This window comes from Mobula hypostoma, chromosome 8, assembly GCF_963921235.1.
Source record: "Mobula hypostoma chromosome 8, sMobHyp1.1, whole genome shotgun sequence".
Lineage (NCBI taxonomy): Eukaryota > Metazoa > Chordata > Chondrichthyes > Myliobatiformes > Myliobatidae > Mobula > Mobula hypostoma.
Window position 1 is genome coordinate 54267939 of NC_086104.1, and position 23007 is coordinate 54290945.

Genomic DNA, 23007 nt, shown 5'->3' on the forward strand with positions numbered 1-23007 from the left:
GACACTTATTGTCACGTAACACACTATTTAAATTTGCATATAACAACTAATTTTAGACCAACCTATAAAAAGAGCTGTATCTTATTAGGCGAAATAACACGAAACGGCCAAAATAAATAAATCTCACGCTGATTCGAAGTGGGCATAGACAATCGCACATTGATCTTGCGCTTTCCAGATCAAAACGTTGACCTTAACATTGGGATACTACTGAAGCACAAAAATCCTATTCAATGGCCAACTCCGTTTACCCCTCCAACAAAAACAAAATCTTTCATCTGATGCCACGGAAAGGGATTTCATCCCATAAATCATTAAGTAGCCGTTCTCCTTGAGTTAGGTAGGAACTGTAAGGTGGGGGGGGGAAGAGGAGGATTTCGGTCGCTCATTGATGTCTTTGAACTGTTGGTCGGGAGTCCGCAAAAAGAACAACACCCTATCCACAGACCAAATCTGCAACCTCTTCCTACAGTGATGGCTGATTTTAACCACTCACCTGGTTCACGCACTCTCCTGTATATTGTGTTGCAAATGCGCATTTCTTCTCTCCCCCCCCCCCCACCCCCACAACAACGATGGGCACCAAGAACACAAAAGCGGCTATGCTATTAGATATAAATTGTCATTTGCGGTGGGTTTATGATGTAAAATCTTTCGGGATTTTTTTTTGTCCTCAAGCCAACCCCGTAAATCTGGACTTCCCCGCTAATGGATATGATGAACAAATGCTATCACTGCACGGCTGCAAAGAAGAGAGAGACAGAGAGAAAGAGCCCTGAAGGATGTCTGTGCTTACCTTAAACTGATGCCATAAACTATTTCTAGGAAAGAATGCTGGCCTTTGGGACACATGCTTCTTTATTTTATTGTAAAGAAACGTTTATTTTTAACAAAGTGAAATACTGGTATTTTCACACCAGTCTACATCCGTGTTAAGAGAATACCATCTATATTCCTATACGTCAAAATAGTGCTCTGAAAGCGAACCTCCGCCTTCTGGTACTCGGAACCGCTGGTAGTTGATGCAGATTACTCCCATTAAATTAAAAATAATTGTGTTCAAACTGTAATTTTTTTTCCGCTGACTTCTCTCGATGAAGTTAAACCACAGAGACAGCATAAAAATTCCACCTTTCCTACTACCAACACCACCCCCACCCTCTACTCCCCATAAAAGAAAACCCATCAGTGACTTACTGAAAATACACGGGGAAAGCTCGCCAGGGCGGGTGCCACTGAGGTGGAGTAGAGGAAAGTGGTTAACCTGCAGGGCGGTGAAGGGCGCAGGATAGGGTACTGGCGCCAAGACCTCGCTTGCACGAACTGGGCTGGAGAAGCCTCCCGAACCACTCCAGCCGCGCGCGCAGCCGCACAGCGCCGACGAGAGGCAAGACTTAGAACGGAAAATGTGCAAAAATAGCTCTTCAACTACTATTTCTCTCCTTTTTCAAATGTATTATCATGGCTAAAGTCGCAATTACCGAAAGGTGGGTGGCATCACTGTCAGTTTACCTGTGTTATTTTTATTTCCCGCCCCTTCCTCAGTGACAGACCTGTCAAGACTGACTCATAAAAGGCGTAAGACTCCCGTTATTTCTATCCGGAAATGTAGTCTTTATAAACACTCTTGCGTGCCGAGCGCTCTAAATATTGACAGCAAAATACTGAGCTATTTAATTTTGTGTTACAGAACTACACCTTGAGAAGCGCTTCAAATTCAATTACGGAAAACTCGAAATGTGTAGCTTGTTTTGAAAATCCTTTTGGTTTTATATTATTTATGAAGTCTGACCAGGACAAATGATGTGTTTGATAGAACCAAAATCTCTGCGAATGGCATTGTATTTCATCGTTCATACCATTATGTTTGTTTTGTATTTATTTACAAAACCGACTGCAAATGCTTCTCAATTTCTTTCACATTACTGTAGACATGTAATGATAAAGCTTCGGTGTAGTAAACTCAATCTTGCTGTACCTTCACCACAAGCGTAAGGTACGTACTTCAAACCGAAATATTAATAGAAAAAGTAGACAGTATGTGCTGAATTTTATATGCACTATGGACTTCTCTTGATGGAAATAGGAGGTCGCATGCTTAATTAACATAGAAATTAATCCCATGCCACCACTCCCCCACCCCCATCCAAATCTGTGAGTGATCGTTCAACTTCCAACATAGTGCTGGATATCATAAAGCGAAATGAAACAGAAAAAGGTGGACTCGTTTTGAATACAATAAATCTACTGCTTAGAAAATTAGCAGGACATCCTGACTTCAACAAACAACATCAAATGTCAAATCATTCACTTCACTGTTATTTCCTGTTGATTTTCACATAACCTTCATAACAATGATTGCACTCAGTTATGAAGTACTTCAGGATAACTTGAGGTAGTTAATGGCCATGTATTGATGTGTTGCCGTTTTTCTTCATTTATTGGAGTAACTATATTTTCAGAGTGAGGAGCAGTTCTCAGTTTTTCCTCAATTCATTTTGAGTTAAGGCAGAGTACCTAATGATAAGTGTTTATTCATGAAGAGAATTGGGCAGCAAGAGGAGAAAGAGCAAAATACGCTAATGTGTGCAGTAGGAAACATAGCTTGGTAATTTTAATACTTTAAAAAATTTTAATTTTTATTGCATCTAAGAAATAGTTATTAAAACCATTAAGAATACTTGTTATTTCAGAAATATTTGGTAAAAGAGAAAAGTTGAAACGAGTGTAATAGAATGTCCTCCAGTAATGCTGCTACACCAATAAAGGGTTTGATTATATGTTAATTTTAGTTGCCTGCTTTATTGATTCCCAAAGAATAATATTTTTGAATATTATTCTTCCTAGTTCTGTGCATCAATGAAGCGTTATTTAATGGATGCGATTTTTGGTTTGATAACAACTTCCCAATTTTCTTGCGGTATATTATCTTGTATGAATTAATTTTAGTGATTAAGTAATCAGGATATAAAGAGATTATTTTCAGAAAAAAAATTACAGCAAGTTATAGATTGGTTTTAAAACAAAAATATTAGTTTACATCATTTTTTAAAGAACCAACATTTAAGCTGTATATATTAAAGTCGAATAAACTAGATCAAAGAGAATCGGAGCACAAAGATAAATGTATTGTACATAAATATAAAATGGGATGGATCAATTTTCGTATCTCAAGTTTATGACCTAAATGATCTGCATTTATTTTTGAGAAGGACAGAATATGTTCACTTTAAGATAACATTGGGGATGCTGCTAGACCATTTGCTATAAAACAACTTCATATTCCAGAAAAGAAGAGATGGTGTTGATCAGGTTTTTAAATGTATTGTTATGAGATGTAGGCTGGAAGCCTGAAACTAGAAGTTAGTGCAGTGAGGATTTATTGTTGCCGCTAGAATAGTCAAGGATGTAATAACTTTAAAAACAAATGCAAGTGCATGGACTGAAAAGTTGGAAGAAATTATTGTTTTTCTAGTTGGGAACTAAAATTGAATGAATTAATGGGATTTAGTTTGATAGTTACTCTGTACATACATTGTGGATTTTGAAATAATGCCATTTAATAATTCATATATGATCCTGTTTCCCCAGGTGTTTCACAGTTCACATTCATAAAGATTAGTAAAATGTCCATGAGACATGTTCCTGGATTCTCTCAGTTGGCCATAGTAACTGATTACATGAAAGCCTGGCTACATTGTATAAATAGGAGTTCTTCATTAGAACAGCTTCTCAGGACCTCTCTGAAGGTTCCAGAAATGGTATTTGTTTCAAAACCTGAGGTATTCAATTATTATACAGATGAATAATGAAATTTTTAAATTAGTTATTGGACTGAATCAACAAAAACTCAAGAAGTATTTGAACTGTTGACAGGAATCTTAGCCATACTATTGATGAGAAAACAGCTGAAAGAAACTTATAACTTCAAACAGTGATCAAAATTCATCATTTTTAATCACATTTAGTTAAGTTAGTTGTTTAACTGTGGTGAAGTGACCATTGTAGTATTCTAGAAGCATAAAAGAAGATATCTATTAAAGTTAACTGGATTCATAGCATAAAGGCGAAACATCTATAATATAAGATAAATAATATCATATTGTAGTTATCGTTTTCAACCAGGTAGTATCTCAAGTTACACTGCCTGGATGGAATTGCTAGTTTTCTGTCCAGTCAACAATTCATTCTAGTAAAACATTATGTGCCCACTTGATACTTTCATGCAAGGAATTCATTCTCAATTAGTTAGAATTTAAGGGTCCTTTTTCCTGCCTGGATACAGTGACGTTAATAATGGGAATATTTTTGGCTACCTTGCCTTTAAGCAGTGAAATAACTTGCTAACTTCACATTTTAAATACTTGTAGGTTACCATTAGGGCTGATTGCATTATTTGCTCAGAATATAGAGGTCAGGGATATGAAATCTGGAACTACAATATACAGCAATAGTAGTGACTTCCATCACCCAAATAGTTCAGGAAATAGGCAACTGCATCCAAGATGAGGAAAAGCATTGAACTTTCTAATGCCAATTCAAAAGATAGATCCCTGGAATCATTACCAAAGCTGCAAGCATACTGGTAATAAGCTGAACTAATTAGGCTTTTAATAAATTCAACAGGCAATCTATCTAAAGTTATTAACTTATTAGAGATATAAGAAATGAAACAATGAATTTTTCCTGCCTACTTTATATGTGTTGTAGAAAAGGAAGCACAAGACAGACAGTAGAGGAAAATGGTTGCTTTTTCAGACCAAAGGCTGTTACCCTGGACCATATTTGAACCTTACTAAGACCACAGCTCTTTTTGGTATACAGTGGATTCCAGTTCATTTGGACACCTCCAGACCAGTATATTTAGGCCTAATTAAACGCCTGCCCAATTAGCTGAAGTTTCAAGGAAGTAGTTAAAAATGTACAAAAAAGGCAAACTATCATTTAACTAAGTAACAGATTTTGTATTTAAATGAAATATAGTATAAATTAGTAATTGTAACAATACTACTAGTTCCTAATAATTATTGACAGAGGAATTCATCCAGTATCTGCTGCCAAGTTATTTTGATTAGTTTTAAATAAACAAAATTAGTGCGGCCATATAGTGCAAATAATAGACTGCCTTCATACAATGCTTTTGACGATTAAATCCTGTAAATCTTCATTTTCATTTTAACATTCAAGATATTTGTTGATACCTTCAAATTCTTCATAGTTCCTGTTCAGCAGGGAAATTGTTTCATTTTCATTGCCAACCATTTCTGGCATCTCCAAGACTGAATACTTGAAACTACAGTGAGCAAAAGAGTTCTGAATGCCCTACTGTTTATTTCCCATCACCTATCAGTGATAAAATCACTGCTTTGTGAACACAACCAGATGCAACTGACACTATTTAAAAACTGTTCACTTTAAGGTCAGTATAGTGTTTTAAAGCCACACAAGTGCACTTGACTGATGCTAGTTAGAAACTTCCGCAAGTCTCCTGTCCCAATCAAATGGTGGTGTGTCCCAATTAAATGAAGGGAACTAAGTCTACTTTCTTGATTAGCTTTGTTTGTTAAAAGTCATCCCAAATATGCAACTGCCCCTATTAACCAATATCCCAATTCAACAGAATCCACTGTACTTCGATGGTATGGTAGTAAACTGAATAGTTACTTCTTATGCTCTTTTCGTGGAAGTGAAATAAGGCATAGTGGCAGACTTCGGGAGAATGTTAACAGACACATGCTAGATTAAATTTAACACTGAAATCTGAAGTGAATGAAGTTGAAAATAACCAATGAGGCAATGTATGATGGTACAACCTTTAAAATTGCACATGAAGGCAGAAACATGAAGTTTATTTCTGCTGACATGCTAGGTGAAAGGATGTTGGTATAGTTATTTAAAATAATGTGAGTTAATTGGTACAGTACAAAAGCAAGGAAATTATGCTGAATATTTAGAAATGGTGATATAGAGTTGGCACATCACACTTTAGGAATAATGTTAAGATACTGGATAGGGAGCAGTGAAGATTCAAATGAAAGATAACCGGCTTTGGATATATGGAAAAGTGAAAGAAGCTATAATTCCTTCTAGGTGAAGAGAAATCTTAAAAATGCATTCAAGATGTTCATAAGCTTTGATAAATTTGTTATTATTATAAGTAGGTTTGTTAATCAACACACATTTTAGATGACAGACAAAAATCCAAAGAAAAGATCAGAAGTAGTTTTTTAAAAAATATTTGACTTTGATGCAGAATTTTCTGCCTGAAAGAAAGGTGGAAGCAAATCCAGTATTAATTTTGTAGTAAGTGTTGGTGTATTATTAAGAACCATCTGCATGATGCAATGTGGTACATTGTTGTGTCTGCCATATTTGTGTGTTGAATGCTGCTTACCTTCAATAAAGAATATTTTGTCAAAAGCTGCCCCTTTCTTATTTGCCTCAGTGAACAGCAGCATGAACATTGTAATGTTAAATAGGGAGCAAAATAAATACTTGAAAAAATGGCTTTGCTGGAAAACAGCAGAGAAAGGAGACAAACTTGATCAAAGTACATTGGCCAAAGTTGAGATTGGGACTACTTCCATCTTGAATGGCTGAACGTTATACGGAGTGATCATCTATACAATGTATAATATAATTTATTGATTTTCTTTTGACACTAAGGAGCTGCTTAAGCATCAAAAGAAAATCAATAAATTATAAAAATAATGGATACAGCTGAATCCAACTAAGTTTTCCCATTTTAAACTTGTAAAAAATTAATGTTTCAGGTGTACTTTTGAGATGTTTAGGTTCCTTAAGCTGGAAATATATCCCACAAAAACTAAAGAAGATTTTTCTTTAAATCAGGTTTCCATATGGAACCTCTTCTGTAATGAATATATCTCGCAGAAAATGGTTGATGTCTAGCATTTTGGATATTACAGCTGCTGTTTAGCTAAGGTGAACTGATAGAATTGAGGATCTTTCTAATGGGCTGCTCTCCAAGTTCTCTCTCTGTAATGTTCATAAATCTGCTATGTCACCTTAAAGGCTGTACTTTTGCTCACATTTTCAGCTTATTGTTTTGTACTCTGGAGCTCAATCCCCAGTCAGTTGTGAAGAGTAACACTGCAGGGAACACACCTTATTTGCAATTTCCACTTCTTAAAGAAGTTGAAAGCCATATTGAAACTGGAGATCTCTAAATGTAAAAGAACAATCAATGAGTTTACCTAAATACTAAAGAAAAAAACAGAGGGATAATGGTCTATGAAAGGACATATGGATTTTGGCAGCTTTTGCTCAATGGCTACAAATATGAAGAAAAATATATATCCATATAAACATATCTAAACAGTTTGCTGTATAACAACAAACTACATACAACAATTATAAACTAATTCCAAAACCTACAGTATTAATGATAAGAGCATAAGACCATAAGCTATAGGAGCAGAATTAGGCTATTTGCCCCAACAAGTTTGGTCCCCCCTTTCATCATGGCCAATTTTCCTCTCAGCCGCAATCTCCCGCTTTCTCCATGTATCTGTTCATGCCCTGACCAATCAAAAATCTATAAACTTCTGTCTTAATTATACTTGACTTGGCCTCCACAGCTGCCTGTGGCAAAGAATTCCACAGATTCACCATCCTCTGGCTAAAGAAATTCCTCCTCATCTCCGTTCTAAAAGAACACTCTTCTATTCTGAGGCTGTGTCCTCTGGTCTTAGACTCTTCCACCACAGGAAACATCCTCTCCACGTCCACTCCATCAGGACTTTTCACCATTCAATAGGTTTCAATGAGATCACCCCTCATTCTTCTGAATTCCAGTGAATACAGGCCCAGAGCCATTAGACACTCTTTATGTGATAAGCCATTCAATCCTGGAATAAATTTTGTGAGCCTCCTTTGAACCCTCCACTTTCAGCACATCCTTTCTGAGATAAGGGCCCAGAACTGCTTGCTATACTCCAAGTGAGGCCTCAACAGTGCTTTATAAAGTTTCAACATTACATCCTTGCTTAATATTATAGTCCTCTTGAAATGAATGCTAAAGTTGCATTTGCTTTCCTCACCACAGACTCAATCTGCAAACTAACCTTTAGGGAATCCAGCACAAGGACTTCCAAGTGCCCTTGCCTCTCATTTTTTTTGTATTTTCTCTCCATTTAGAAAATAGTCAGCCCTTTAATTTTTTCCACCAAAAAGTATGACCATACTCTTCCCAAGACTGTATTCTATCTGCCATTTCTTTGCCTATTCTCCAAATCTGTCATAGTCCTTCTGTAGTCTCTCTACTTCCTCAAAACTACCTGTCCCTCCATCATCCAAATTATTGACATATAATTTAAAAAGAATTGGTCCCAACACAGACCCCTGTGCAACACCACTAGTCACCGGCAGCCAGACGGAAAAGATTCCCTTAATTCCCATTCACATTCTGCCAACTAGCCATTGCTTTACCCATGCTAGAATCTTTCCTGTAAACTAAGAAAAATGATACTGTTTGTATGATGTATGTTAGGTCCGCATATGCTTAGAAAGTCAGCAATCAAAAGACCAAATGACCAAATCTCTCAAATGTCTTCTTTCTGTGTTGGGCTGTCCTAACAGACAGGATGTTAACTTCTTTTCTGATAGAAGAATGGATTGTCAACTAACTATTCTAACTGAAACAGTCATTACTTCTTGGAATAAGGGAGTAACAAGTACATTAAGAGCATCAATGATTTTGAGATCCATTAAGAACAGTATTCTTTGTTGAAGATGAGGAGAATTTCACCATGGAATGTAGCAAGTCTCGTTCCAAGTTTCTGTAGAATCCTAAGCTCTATACACATATAATAACTCTCAAAAATATTCAAACAGATTTTCTATCTCTATTCTTTTCTACTTTTCTGGATCTTTTTAGTGTTCTCATATAAGCAGAGCTTCTGCATTGACTTTTCTCTTCTAACTGTTTCAAAATACGTATTATTGAAAAGGGAATCAGTAGGAAGAAGTCCTGTAAAAGAGTGAAATCCGGAAATGTTCATGAGAAAATAGTATTCATGAGGTTGACTTCCAAATGAAGTTAAAGACACCTAAAATAGAAAGCCAAAGAAATAACAACAATCGAAAATTTTCGTTATCAATTGAGCACCACACAATTTACTTCCAAACATTAGTGTCATATGTTCCTTGGTTACCACTCAAGATTTCCTTTTTATGACTGTGGCTTAAATTGCAAATGCAAATCTTAGGTAGCCTATAATATAGGTAGACTACCATAACAGTTAGAAAATTTAAATTTAGTGACCATGAAACAAACCATCTAGATTCGGCGCCATCGAAATCCTGCAAAATCTCCTTAGTGAAATAATCCTAACTATTTTATCATTGTTAGCCAGTACTAAACATATTCTACTATATTACTCTGAATTCCACGTGCTCCAATCTTGTTCACTAGTGCTAGTCTCTTATACAAACAATAAGAATTGAAATATTTTATGCACATGACCCTTTAGTTACATAACAATGTACCAAAATATCTCTCATAACTGAAAACTTGTTGCAGTTTGGTTAAGTATTGGTTGAGGCGGATTCTCTTGCAATGTTTTCATACATAACTAGAAATATAAATGCACTACTTTCAGAAATTGTAGGCAATGGTGATATGGATGACATGAGAGTGACAAAGCATCTGCATCCCCTTGAAACAAGAACAGCCAAAGGAAGGAGAAAAATTAATCAAGAAAACCTGCAACCTATTGCCAGATAAAGAGAAAACAACTGATGCCCCCAAAATTTCAAAAATAAAAGGCTAACTCACCAATACCTGATTGATCTCATATACTTACTGTTTCCAAAATTGTTCAATGCCTCATCAGAATCCCTGACTGTCACATTTCCTGTCAGTTACTGCGGGTTAATTATAAAACAAACTGGTTGATAAACAACTATTTCACAAAGCTAAATGTAAGAAAAATGAATGACCACAAATGCAATGAATGGTACAGAAATTTAGAATAGTTGAGAATTCCACTCCTTTAAGGAAGAATTTTATGAATATATAGTTATTTATATATATAAAATCTGCAATCAGTATCATTCCCTTTTGTGCAATTGTGGTGGGATGTTATTATTAATTGTCCAAATGTCACTTGCACTCAAATAAATGTCCCACTTGGAATCCTATTGCACGTGTACTGCTCAGAGGAAAAAGAGGAGTTGTATTGGAGTATCAAGTAACATTTAGGATAGTGGACATCTCTTACTATAATGTCCCTTCCATAGAATGACAAAGTGCTATTGTAACAAAAGATGCATTATGACAATAAATAAACCTCTGAAAGTGCTTCTAAGTCTCAGCATGAGAGATATACTTAATACAAAGCATCTGCATGTGCATGCTTTTGACGTCATTCGTCAAAAGCACATCTCATACTATTTCAAAGCTCTTTTGGTTCACAGTTCCAGTTCATCTTTTACCCCCCTCATTAATTGAACAACATACCATTTTAGGCATCAAAAATAACAAACTTTAATAATGAGTATAATGTCCTTTTGCATCATTCTCCCTGCTCACTTCGCACTGAACTTCATCTCTCTACCTGTCTTACTCCACGTTGTTCTTTAATTACAAACACGAAAAAATATGCAGAAGCTGGAAATCCAGAGTAACACAAACAAGATGCTGGAGGAACTGAACAAGTTAGGCAGCATCCACAGAAATGAATAAACAGTCAACATTTCGGCTGAGACCCTTCATCAGGACTGGAAAGGAAGGAGATGTCCTGACTTCTCCCCTTCTGTTCCAGTCCTTATGAAAGGTCTTGGCCTGAAATGTTGACTGTTTACTCTTTTCCATAGATGCTGCCTGGACTACTAAGTTCATCCAGCATTTTGTGTGTGTGGTGCCCTGTGTTTTAATCATCTCTCTCTGATTTTCACATTTTTGATAACCCATTCTCAGCAAAGTCTGCAGCTTCATTGTCCTAAATCTCCATCAGTTTTGAATCTGCAAAAATGTTAAGGGACTATCCTCTGTAAGACTCCCTTGATCACTTTTCCATGAACATCCACTCCCCTTTTTGTAGTATGTTTTCCATTCCCGCTCTCCAAGGATCCAAAGCCTTCTTCCAGGTGAAGTAACAATTCACTTGTGCTTCTTCCATTTTAATTAATTGCATTCAATGTTACATTAATTCTTCATCTCACTTAGTCATCTCTCTGTCTTTGGCCTTTATTTTTGCTGCATCACAGAAAACTAATGTAAATTCTTGGGAGAGCATTTCATTTTCTGTTTGGTTAGTTCTATATATAAGTAGAATTTTTCCTTTTCCACAGATGCTGCCAAACTGGCTGAGTATTTTCAGCCTTCTTTTTCAGCTCCATGGATCTTTTTCCCTCTCTCTGACCCTATTCATCTCCTTCTATCTGCTATCTTCTCCAAACAGACTGTAATAAGTATCAGTTGCGATAGATTGAAATGTGTTGCTTGTGGGTGTGCAACCAACTTCATTTTCCTCACTTCTCTTGTGACTTAACTCCCAATAAGCCAGTACAACATCAACCCAAAGCAGACAAGCACAACAAATTTCACAAATTAATGAATTACAAACATCTGCAATTTACAAACCTTCACTGCCCTCTTTCAGCTGGCAACACCTCAATTAGTCTTTCTAGGCCTCACCTTTACCATAGACATCACCAACATTCTCTTTACCACTCTCCCTAGCATTTCAGAGTTTACTTCATTTCCAATTTTTCATAGTTCTGATGAAATGTTGTTGACCTGAAATGTTAACTTCATCGCTCTTGCCACAGATGCTACCTCAAGTATGAATATAAGTAGCAATTTCTGTTTAGCTTCTAGAATGTTTAATATCCATAAAATACTCTGATGTCTTCAGACAGTTTTTTTCTATTTACTTACAGCAAGGTTTCGGCAATGAATCAGTAATGTGGCTGTCCCAAAGACCACTCAAGAGTCTGTGACTAAGCTTGAGTAACTGTTTAGTTCTCTCTATGGTAATGAAAGTCACCCATGCATTCAAGTTTTGTGGCACAGAGCCATTCCATCAGCTACTAGAGATCTCTGTTTGATTGCTGAACTAGCATGCATCTGTCAAATTACTGGCACTCTGACTGATAAAAGTGGGAAACGAAACACCTTTGGCATTGGAGCAAAACAGTAATAAGTTAAAACCTTGTAATTCACAAACTTATAATTTATTCAACATATTAGCCATGATTTATGAGTAAAATAATTTACGAGTATCCCTCCTAAAATTACTTTACATGTCTTAAATTTATTTAGGTATTTTAAACTAACATCCTATTTTTTCATTGTCCCCATAAGAATTGTACATACTTCCATATGGTCAACCTTTGGATGCTTCTTTTCAGATAAGTGAATAGTTATTCAATGTATTAATATTTCCTTTTATCCCAAAAGCTTAGTGCTCTGAATCTGAATTTTAGCTCTTCACCACATTATGTTCAGCACTTGAAAGTTTCATATGCTTTGTAACCAAAATTGGATGCATTATTGTAACAGAGAACAATACTGTCTAATCATTACCCCCCTTCTGTTTAAATTATACATTTCAATATTTGGCTTTTATGATTGTTTCTTTGCATTTGTTGGATGAACTTGGCATTGTCTAGTATAATTTCCAGGTATCTTTCAGTTTCATTTTTGGTTATTACTACCTCTCTGATGGAACAAGTACTGCAGCTACTTTTTTTTTAATCTATGTAATTTTACACTCCTCTATATTAAACTTCACTTCGCCATGTTTCTGCCTATTTGGATACTTTCCTCGTCCTTTTGTTTGACTTTCTTTGGATCACACAACGTCCTATTTCCCCACTCTGCTCTAACACTTTTAAATAAATTGTTATTTCTTCTCTCTTCAGCTTGTTCTAATTCAACCACTGCATTTACTATGAATCCCACAGCACTCTCAGATTCATGGATGAGATTTCCTTCCTAAGTTATACTCATGTAGATATTTAATGTGTGATTTTAACCATTACGTCCACAACTTGGAAATAAACAGCTGAAATCATGTGTTGGTGAGATTATAGGAAACACACAATGGCATATAGGTAAGGAGCAATAATAGATCATGAGTGGTATGTCTTTCTCAATTGCATATAGTCATCCATTCTTAAATTTGTGCAAAAATAAACAAAGTGTAGAAGTATCGATGACTAATATACATAACTAGCCAACAGAATGAGTCATTCCATGAGTCATGATGTTGTGTGGACTCAATGTGATTAAACACATTTGGTAGTAATTTCATGGCATCGCTTTTGGGCTAAAATCATTGAAGTTAATTTAGATATTGCTAGAAAATACACACTGAAATCAAGAGTGAATAATTCCTCGACATTCAACTTAGTGCAGGTTGCAAATCAAATGTGTGCTCCCACATTGTTGTTGTGGTTGGAAATAAAGAGACTGCAAATGGAGCATAAGGCAAACTACTGGAAGAATTCAGTGGGTCAGGCAGCATCTGTGGAGGCACAGGGTCAAGACTCTGCATCAATCCTGACCCATTCAGTTCCTCCCACCAGTTTCTTTGGTGCTTGTTTTGTGATTGTAGTATTCAGCTAAAAATAGTGTTGCAATTTGAAGGTCTAGCTCCTCTTGAAGGAAATTTACTCAGTGCTTGTAGCTCCAGGTGAAAGACCTTTCAAAAATGTGCAAAGGTTTTGGAAAATCTGTGTGGTGGAGAATAAGCACCCTATTCTATTGCCCCCTTGAGCACCCCAGGAAAAGGATTGGATGGAGAGTACTTCCTTACTCTGAATGGCCAGGCTGCCATTCAGAATCAACATTGAAACAGCAGTGGAAGGGAGTTGTGTGAGGTCACTTCAGTTGTTAGGACATGGTTACGGTGTCTCAACGGACTGACCGATGTACGACTCCAAACTGCAGTGATGCACTGACTCTGAGCAGCTAGGTATGCCACTGCGGTCACTCTCAGGGATGCTTACCATGAAGAAGTTTAAATCTTCCCTTCGGTGGGATCTCAGTGAAACTCTTTGTGATTTCTGCTGCCCTCTGGCTCTTCGCTTCCTCCCCTCCCCCACCTTCTTACTCTGACTCATCGTATTTTCCTGATGAAGGGTCTTGGCCCAAAACGTCAACGATACTCTTTTCTATAGATGCTACCTGGCCTGCTGAGTTCCTCCAGCATTCTGTGTGTGTTGCTTGGATTTCCAGCATCTGCAGATTTTCTCTTGTTGGTGTTTCCATACCTGACTGTGATGCAGCCAGCCAATATTCTCTCTAAGACATATCTATAAAAGTTGGTCAAAGTATAGGTGTCATGCTGAATCTTTGCAAACTCCCAAGGAAGTAAAGGTGCTGCTGTGCTCTCTTCATATTTGCACTTACATGCTGGGCTCACGACAGGACCTCCAAAATAACAACACCAAGGAATTTAAATTTTCTAACCCTCTCTACCTCTGATCCTCTGATGAGGACTGACTTGTGGACCTCTGGTTTCCATCTCCTGAAGTCAATAATCAGTTCCTTAGTCTTGCTGACACTGAGTAAGAGGTTGTTATTGTGGCACCACTCAGCCAGATTTTCAATCTCCCTCCTGATTCATCACCATCTTTGATTCGACCCACGACAGTGGTATCATCAGCAAACTTGAATATGGCATTGAGGCTGTGCTTAGCCACACAGTCATAGGTGTAAAGTGAGCAGATCAGTTGGCTAAGCACACAGCATTGTGACGCAACTGTGCTGATGAAGATTGTGGAGATGTTGTTGCCAATCTGAACTGACTGGGGTATGCAAGTGAGGAAAAGGAGGATCCAATTGCACAAGAAAGTATTGAGGCTAAGGTCTTGGAGCTTATTGATTAATTTCAGGAGCTGATGGTATTGAATGCTGTGTTGCAGTTGATAAAGAGCATCCTGATCTATGCATCTTTATTGTCCAGATGTTCCAGGGTTGAGTGAAGAGCCAATGAGATGGCATCTGCTGTGGAGCTGTTGCTCCGGTAGACAAATTGGAGTGGATCCAAGTCGCTTCTCAGGCAGGAGTTGATGTGTTTCATCATCATCTTCTCAAAATACTATATCGCTATGGATGTAATTGCTGTGGATGTTATTGAAGCAGGGTACCATGTTCTTCTTCGGCACCAGTATAACCGACACCTGCTTGAAAGAGGTGGGTAGCTTAGACTGCTGAAGTGAAAGGTTCAAGATCTCAGTGAAAACTCCAGCCAGTTGATTAGCATGGGTCTTTATTACTCAGCCAGGTCCCTGTTGGGCCAGATGTTTTTGGTGAGTTTACCCTGCTGAAGGCTGCTTGCATATCAGCCACAGGGACTGAAATCACAGGATCACTGGGGGCTGTGGGAATTCATATTAGTTCCTCCATGTTTTGACAGTCTAATGAAGTATAGAAGGTATTGAGCTCATCTGGAAGTAAAGCCTTGTTGCTGCCTGTGTTGCTTGATTTAACCTTATAAGAGGTGATAGTATCAAACCCTGCCACAACTATTGAGCATCCTTTGTTGATTCAAGTTTATATTTTTAAAAATCCCACCTCTCTACAATTGTACCTGAACTTCACCCACTATTCGATGTATATATTTTAATTATTCAACTACCAACAATCACTGTTGATCTGTGCTCATACTTATCACATTTGTATTGATACTCACATCTCTTGGTTTATCTACTAACATGTGATTCAAAATTCACAGAGTGCTCAGCAAGGTGAATAGAGGGAGGATGTTGCTACTAGCTAAAGATTCTACAGCTACTGATCGCAATCTCAGATATGGTCTGCTGTTGCTCTTATTTCTTATATTCTCATATTCTTACAGCTATTTAACCAGTGAAAGCCACACAAGTTAGACACCATGCCAATGGTGGCTCTTGTGGGACAAAGTTAATGCTATAACCAATATCTGTGTCCATCATCTCAACAGGCTAAAGGAAAGAATCCTGTAATTAGGTGCAACAGCCATCATGTGATCAGGTGATCTGTCCTCCCATGCCCTTGTTCCCCTTCGGTGCACTATTTCTTCTGATTTAGAAGATATATGTGGTCTAAACAAGTTTCTCTCATTTATCTTCTCTTCTTACCATCATCCTGATTTGTGTATTTCTTCTTTCAGGTAGATAGGGACTATCCCTCAGCCATAGACTGACGGCTGAGCACCAAGGTACTAGGAAACACTCACTTTGCCTTTAAGTTGGAGCCAGCATCATAGATATGGCCATAAGACCACCAGAGGCAACTTCGTCATTCAATAAGATCGCTGGTGATCCACCTCAAATCCCATTTTCTTGTCCTCTCACCATAAACTCATCTTTTTTAATATCTAGAAATATCTAGAGATCTCCGGTTTAGACGAAAGCAATGTTAGAAGATCCACAGCCCACTCAGTTAGAGAATTCCACAGAATTTTACCAACATTTTTATGAAGAACTTTCATTTCATTTCATTTTTAAGTGAACTATCCCCAATTTTAAGTCTTGAAATTACTCCGTTTGCAGTATGTGGGAAGTCAGGGCGAGCACAATCGTCCCTGATGACTACACCTGTAAAAGGTACATCCAGCTGCAGCTCTTGACAAACCGAGTTAGGGAACTGAAGTGAAGCTGGATGAACTTCGGATCATTCGGGAGGCAGAGGCAGAAATAAACAGGAGTTACAGGGAGATAGTCACCCCTAAGAGTCAGGAGACAGGTAGCTGGGTGACTGTCAGGAGAAGGAAGGGGAACAGACAGAATGAGCAGAGCACCCCTGTGGCTGTTCTCACCAATAATAAGTATATCATTTTGGATACTGTTGATGGGGATGACCTACCAGGGACAAGTTGCAGTGGTTGTGTCTCAGGCACCGAGAAGGGACCCTCACTCAGAAGGGAAGAAGGGAAAAAAGGAGAGAAGTAATGATAGGGGATTCGACAGTCAGGGGAACAGATAAGAGGTTCTGTGGAAGAGATAGAGAATCCCGGATGGTCTGCTGCCTCCCTGGTGCCAAGGACCATGATATCTCGGATCAAGTTCTCAGTATTCTCAAGAGGGAGGGTGAGCAGCCGGATGTCGTGGTCCATGTAGGGTCCAATGATGTGGGTAGGAAGAGTGAGGCGGTCCGGAAAGGTGAGTTTAGGGAGTTAGGCACCAAGTTAAAGGACAGGACCTCCAGGACAGCAATCTCAGGATTGCTACCAGTGCTACGTGCAGGCGGGTTTAGAAATAGTAAGGTAGCACAGATCAACACGTGGCTGAAGACATGGTGCAGGATGGAGGGCTTCAGATTTTTTTTAATTAGGCAGTTTTCCAGGGAAGGTGGGACCTGTTCCAGTGGGACGGTTTACATCTGAACTGGAGGAGGACAAATATTCTTGCAGGTGGGTTTGATAGAGAGACTCCCATGGATTTAAACTAGATACAAGGGGGAAGGGGAACCAAAGTGTAGGAACAGATGTAGGGGGGAAGGAAGAAAAAGAAAATAGTAAAGTTGTTTGCACCGTTAGTGATAAACAGACAGTAAGAGGTGGAAAATTTCTTAAATGCATTTATTTTAATGCTAGGAGCATTGCAAAAATGGTGGATGAGCTTACAGCATGGATTGATACCTGGAAGTATAATGTTGTAGCTATTAGTGAAACATGGTTGCAGGAGGGGTGTGATTGGCAACTAAATATTCCTGGATTTCGTTGCTTCAGCTGTGATAGAATCAGAGGGACAAGAGGAGGAGGTGTTGCATTGCTTGTCAGAGAGAATATTACAGCGGTGCTCTGGCAAGATAGATTATAGGGCTCGTCAAGGGAGACTATTTGGGTGGAATTGAGGAATCGGAAAGGTGTAGTACCACTTATAGGGCTGTATTATAGACCACCTAATGGGGAGCGAGAATTGGAGGAGCAAATTTGTAAGGAGATAGCAGATATTTGTAGTAAGCACAAGGTTGTGATTGTGGGACACTTCAATTTTCCACACATAGACTGGGAAGCCCACACTGTAAAAGGGCTGGATGGCTTGGAGTTTGTAAAATGTGTGCTGGATAGTTTTTTGCACCAATACATAGAGGTACGAACTAGAGAAGGGACAGTGTTGGATCTCCTGTTAGGGATTAAGATAGGTCAGGTGACGGAGGTATGTGTTGGGGAACACTTCGGGTCCAGTGATCACAATGCTATTAGTTTCAATATAATTATGGAGAAGGATAGGTCTGTACCCAGGGTTGAGATTTTTGATTGGAGAAAGGCTAACTTTGACGAGATGCAGAAGGATTTAGAACGAGTGGATTGGGACAAATTGTTTTATGAGAAGGATGTAATAGAGAAATGGAAGTCATTTAAAGGTGAAAGTTTGAGGGTACAGAATCTTTATGTTCCCATTAGGTTGAAAGGAAAGGTTAAAAGTTTGAGAGAGCCATGGTTTTCAAGGGATATTGGAAACTTGGTTTGGAAAAAGAGAGGGATCTACAATAAATATAGGCAGCATGGAGTAAATGAGTTGCTCAAGGAATATAAAGAATTTGAAAAGAATCTTAAGAAAGAAATTAGAAAAGCTAAAAGAAGATACAAGGTTGCTTCGGCAAGTAAGGTGAAAATAAATCCAAAGGGTTTCTACATTTATATTAATAGCAAAAGGATAGTGAGGGATAAACTTGGTCCCTTAGAGAATCAGAGTGGAAAGCTATATGTGGAACCAAAAGAGATGGGGGAGATTTTGAACAATTTCTTTTCTTCGGTATTCACTAAGGAGAAGGATACTGAATTGTGTAAGGTAAGGGAAACAGGTAGTGAAGTTATGGGAAGTATGATGATTAAAGAAGAGGAAAGACTGGCACTTTTAAGGAATATTAAAGTGGATAAGACTCCGGGTCCTGACAGGATATTCCCGAGGACCTTGAGCGAAGTTAGTGTAGAAATAGCAGGAGCTTGACAGAAATATTTCAAAAGTCATTAGAAATGGGGATGGTGCTGGAGGATTGGCGTATTGCTCATGTTGTTCCATTGTTTAAACAGGGTTCTAAGAATAAACCTAGCAATTATCGGCCTGTTAGTTTGACGTCAGTGGTGGGTAAATTGATGGAAAGTATTCTTAGAGATGGTATATATAATTATCTAGATAGACAGGGTCTGATTAGGAACAGTCAACATGGATTTGTGCGTGGAAGGTCATGTTTGACAAATCTTACTGAATTTTTTGAAGAGGTTACTAGGAAAGTTGACGAAGGTAAATCCATGGATGTTGTCTAAATGCACTTCAGTAAGGCCTTTGACAAGGTTCCACACGGAAGGTTATTTAGGAAGATTCAATCGTTAGGTATTAATATTGTAGTAGTAAATTGGATTCAGCAGTGGCTGAATGGGAGACGCCTGAGAGTAGTGGTGGATAACTGTGTGTCAGATTGGAGAACGGTGTGTAGCGGTGTGCCTCAGGGATCTGTACTGGGTCCAATATTGTATGTCATATACATTAATGATCTGGACGATGGGGTGGTAAATTGGATTAGTAAGTACGCAGATGATACTAAGATAGGTGGAGTTGTGGATAATGAAGTAGGTTTTCAAAGCTTGCAGAGAGATTTAGGCCAGTTAGAAGAGTGGGCTGAAAGATGGCAGGTGGAGTTTAATGCTGCTAAATGTGAGGTGCTACATTTTGGTAGGACTAATCAAAATAGGACATACATGGTAAATGGTAGGGCATTGAAGATTGCAGTAGAACAGAGGGATCTAGAAATAATGGTGCATAGCTCCCTGAAGGTGGAATCTCATGTGGATAGGGTGGTGAGGAAATCTTTTGGTATGCTGGCCTTTATAAATCGGGGAATTGAGTATAGGAGTTGGGGTGTAATGTTAAAATTGTACAAGGCATTGGTAAGGCCATATTTGGTGTATTGTGTACAGTTCTGGTCACTGAATTATAGGAAAGATGTCAACAAAATAGAGAGAGTACAGAAAAGATTTACTAGAATGTTACCTGGATTTCAGCACCTAAGTTACAGAGGAAGGTTGAACAAGTTGGGTCTTTATTCATTGGAGCGTAGAAGTTTGAGGGAGGACTTAATAGGGGTATTTAAAATTATGAGGGAGATAGATAGAGTTGACGTGGATAGGCTTTTTCCATTGAGAGTAGGGGGGATTCAAACAAGAGGACATGAATTGAGAGTTAGTGGGCAAAAGTTTAGGGGTAACATGAGGGGGAACTTCTTTACTCAGAAAGTGGTAGCTGTGTGGAACGAGCTTCCAGCAGAAGTGGTAGAGACAGGTTCGATATTGTCATTTAAAGTAAAATTGTATAGCTGTATGGACAGGGTTATGGGGTAAGTGCAGATCTGTGGGACTAGGTGAGAGTAAGCGTTCAGCACGGACTAGAAGGGCTAAGATGGCCTGTTTCCGTTCTGTAATTGTTATATGGTTATAAGGAAATCCTGTATGAAATCCTGACAATGCATTCTTTTGGACATTTGCTGTCTATATCTGGGAAGTGAGTAATACTGCTGATGCCACTAATGGGGCAGGTTTCACATAAGTTCTGTTCCAGAACACTCAGATGAAAGTTTTGTCTGCATAATACAGTATTCACGGCATTGATAGTGCTACCTGAAAACCTTCACAGAAGGATAAGGGGTGAGGAAGGATCCTGACGTTTATCTTATACTTTTATCAGGGCTTTGCATGGAGCCTGGAGCATAGAGGTAATGGTAATCCATTTCAATGCACAGATCCAATCAGTCTGAAGGATGCACTGCCTGTGGCTGTTGTTTCCATTACAGCACATATAGAATAAAACTTCTGAGGACAGCAGTGGCAGCTTTGATTCAAGCAAGCAAGTTCAGATTTGGTGTGTGTCGATAGGCTGAATGGCCCATCTCTCTATCCTGTTGGATTGAAAGTATTATAATCACATCCATGGATACTACCATCAAGGAGAATTCAATGGTGTTCAAGAACCCTAGCAATTAGTCTTTTAGCCAAGTATTCTGCTGACGGAGGGCCAGCAATTTCAAGGAACAGAAATCAGCTGTACTCTCTCTGAATGATGGCTTATATCATCCCATGACTCAAACTCTCCGTGGCTGGCTGTCTCTAGTGTTTTGGGCCTTTGTTGTTGTCCATCAGACACAAGACCTTAAATACTAAAGCTGCATGAAAATGACTTTTACAACCATCTGCAGCCTCCACCACTACTTGAACTGCCTTTGAGGGAATACTTTGTAAGACCAGCAGAACAGCCGAAGGATTGCTGAAAACCTTCAGCTGATTAATCAGCATTAGGTATGTTTTTGTTCTTGATTGGCTCTGTAAATATGGTTTGACCTCATGATTTATCTTACATTCATGATTTCTGGTCGAAAGGACACAAATAATCAGCAACAAAGTTGTTTTTGCATTAACTTCCTTTCCCCAGTTTTATATTGCTGAGTTGCCATCTAGAAACTTTGTCATTAGTACTGTTGATCAGGAAATTTAATTTAAATTCAGCGATAATGAAGGAACTGTGAAATATTTCTAGATCTGGAAGGTGATCTTGGAGTGGAAACTGCAGGTACCATTGTTCCCATGCACTCACTGCCTGTATTAGTTGTCTCGGGTTTATGAAGTGCTATCAAAGTTGCATTAATGAGGGCATTTGTAAATGATACACATTGCATTTCCAATGTGACGGTGATGGAAGATGACGAATGGTGTGCCAAACAAATAGTTTATTTACTTTTTGCTCCAGATTCCAGCATTTATTCTCTTGTTTCTCCAACCAAGTGGTCTGCTTTGAGTTGAATTGAGTAGAATTAACTGTTGTTGAAATTTCACTTGAAGAAGCAAACAGCTCAACGGTTCATTTTGATGTCAGAGAATGTATATAATATACAATCCGAAATTCTTACTCTTCGTAGACATCCACAAAACCAAAAACCCCAAAGAATGACTGACAGAAACAACAGAACCCCAAAAACCTCCTACACCTCCCACGCACAAGCAGCAAGAAAAGCATTGACTTCCCCGCTTCCCCTCCACCACTTACACCGATCCCCACTTCCTCTACCAGGCAAGTTATAGTAAAAGTTATAGGAGAACTTGATTTAGAGTCTGTCAAAAACAACAGTAATCTTCCATGTCGCTTCTCTAAGTCTCCAACTCGAAGACCAACAGGCTCTCACTCGCTATCAAAAAGAGAGAGAGAGAAGATCACTCAAATATAGGGGCCTTCTTCTGACAGTAGTGTACACCGCCTGCTGTCTCGATGTTTCAGTCTTCCACAACGTTGGTGAGGAACCGGGCTGTCCATGGAGCTGCATCGCAAAGGCGCACGGCTCCCAGGCTGCACCTGGATATATCTAAATGGCAGGTGCATGGTGAGTCTGAGAACAAGAAACCACTGCTCGTGGAGAACCATAGTTTGAGCTGCAGCTGTAGATTACGGACTCCGACAGGACCCTGGCCACCTTGAAAAGAAAGGAAAGACATGAGAAAAGAAGAATAAGCTATTTCATGGACAAACTGGAAGAAATTGCTTTGGTCTGCAAAAACCTCTGGTGCCATCTTTTCTAGCTCCTCCCTCACTCCCAAATTCTGAATATTCCATTCTATTTCTAACACGTAGCATGCAGACTGTAGTGAAGCTTTGGGAAGTCAGAAATTCAGTTACTTTGTCAAATGACATCAGACTCTGATGTGCTCTAATAGCAATATTAATTATGCGTGCAGTTTACAAACATTTCTGCTCAAAAGCTATATTGCAGATGATGAAGGAACTAACAATAAACAATCATAATGCCATTTAATGTCTCAAGATTTACTCAGTGGGGGAAGTTATTTACACAGTGTGATTGTTGTTTACCAAACCTAAACATAGGCATGGAATTGATTAATTTTTGAGTTTTCTTGTTGCAATTAAGTCTCCTTTCAGATACCACAGGAAGATTATTTGGCCCGTACAACATGTCCATTGAAGGTTACTTGACATTGGTTTCTCCTGTAATTCTCCTGCAGCTCTTTTCTTTCCTTCTCCTCTTCTTCCTTTTATTGCTGATTC

The 23007-nt window shown here is 38.5% G+C and overlaps 1 protein-coding gene across 15 annotated transcripts in view; it reads right to left on the reverse strand.

The window, feature by feature from the left end:
• nrxn1a (neurexin 1a) overlaps positions 1–1335 on the reverse strand; it is a 1799241-nt gene extending 1797906 nt beyond the window's left edge. For all 15 annotated transcript variants that reach the window (XM_063055858.1, XM_063055840.1, XM_063055854.1 and 12 more), the window contains exon 1: positions 1198–1335. The gene's annotated coding sequence lies outside the window, so the exon portion shown is untranslated. The remainder of the gene's footprint in view (positions 1–1197) is intronic.
• Between the last annotated feature and the right edge of the window lie 21672 nt (positions 1336–23007).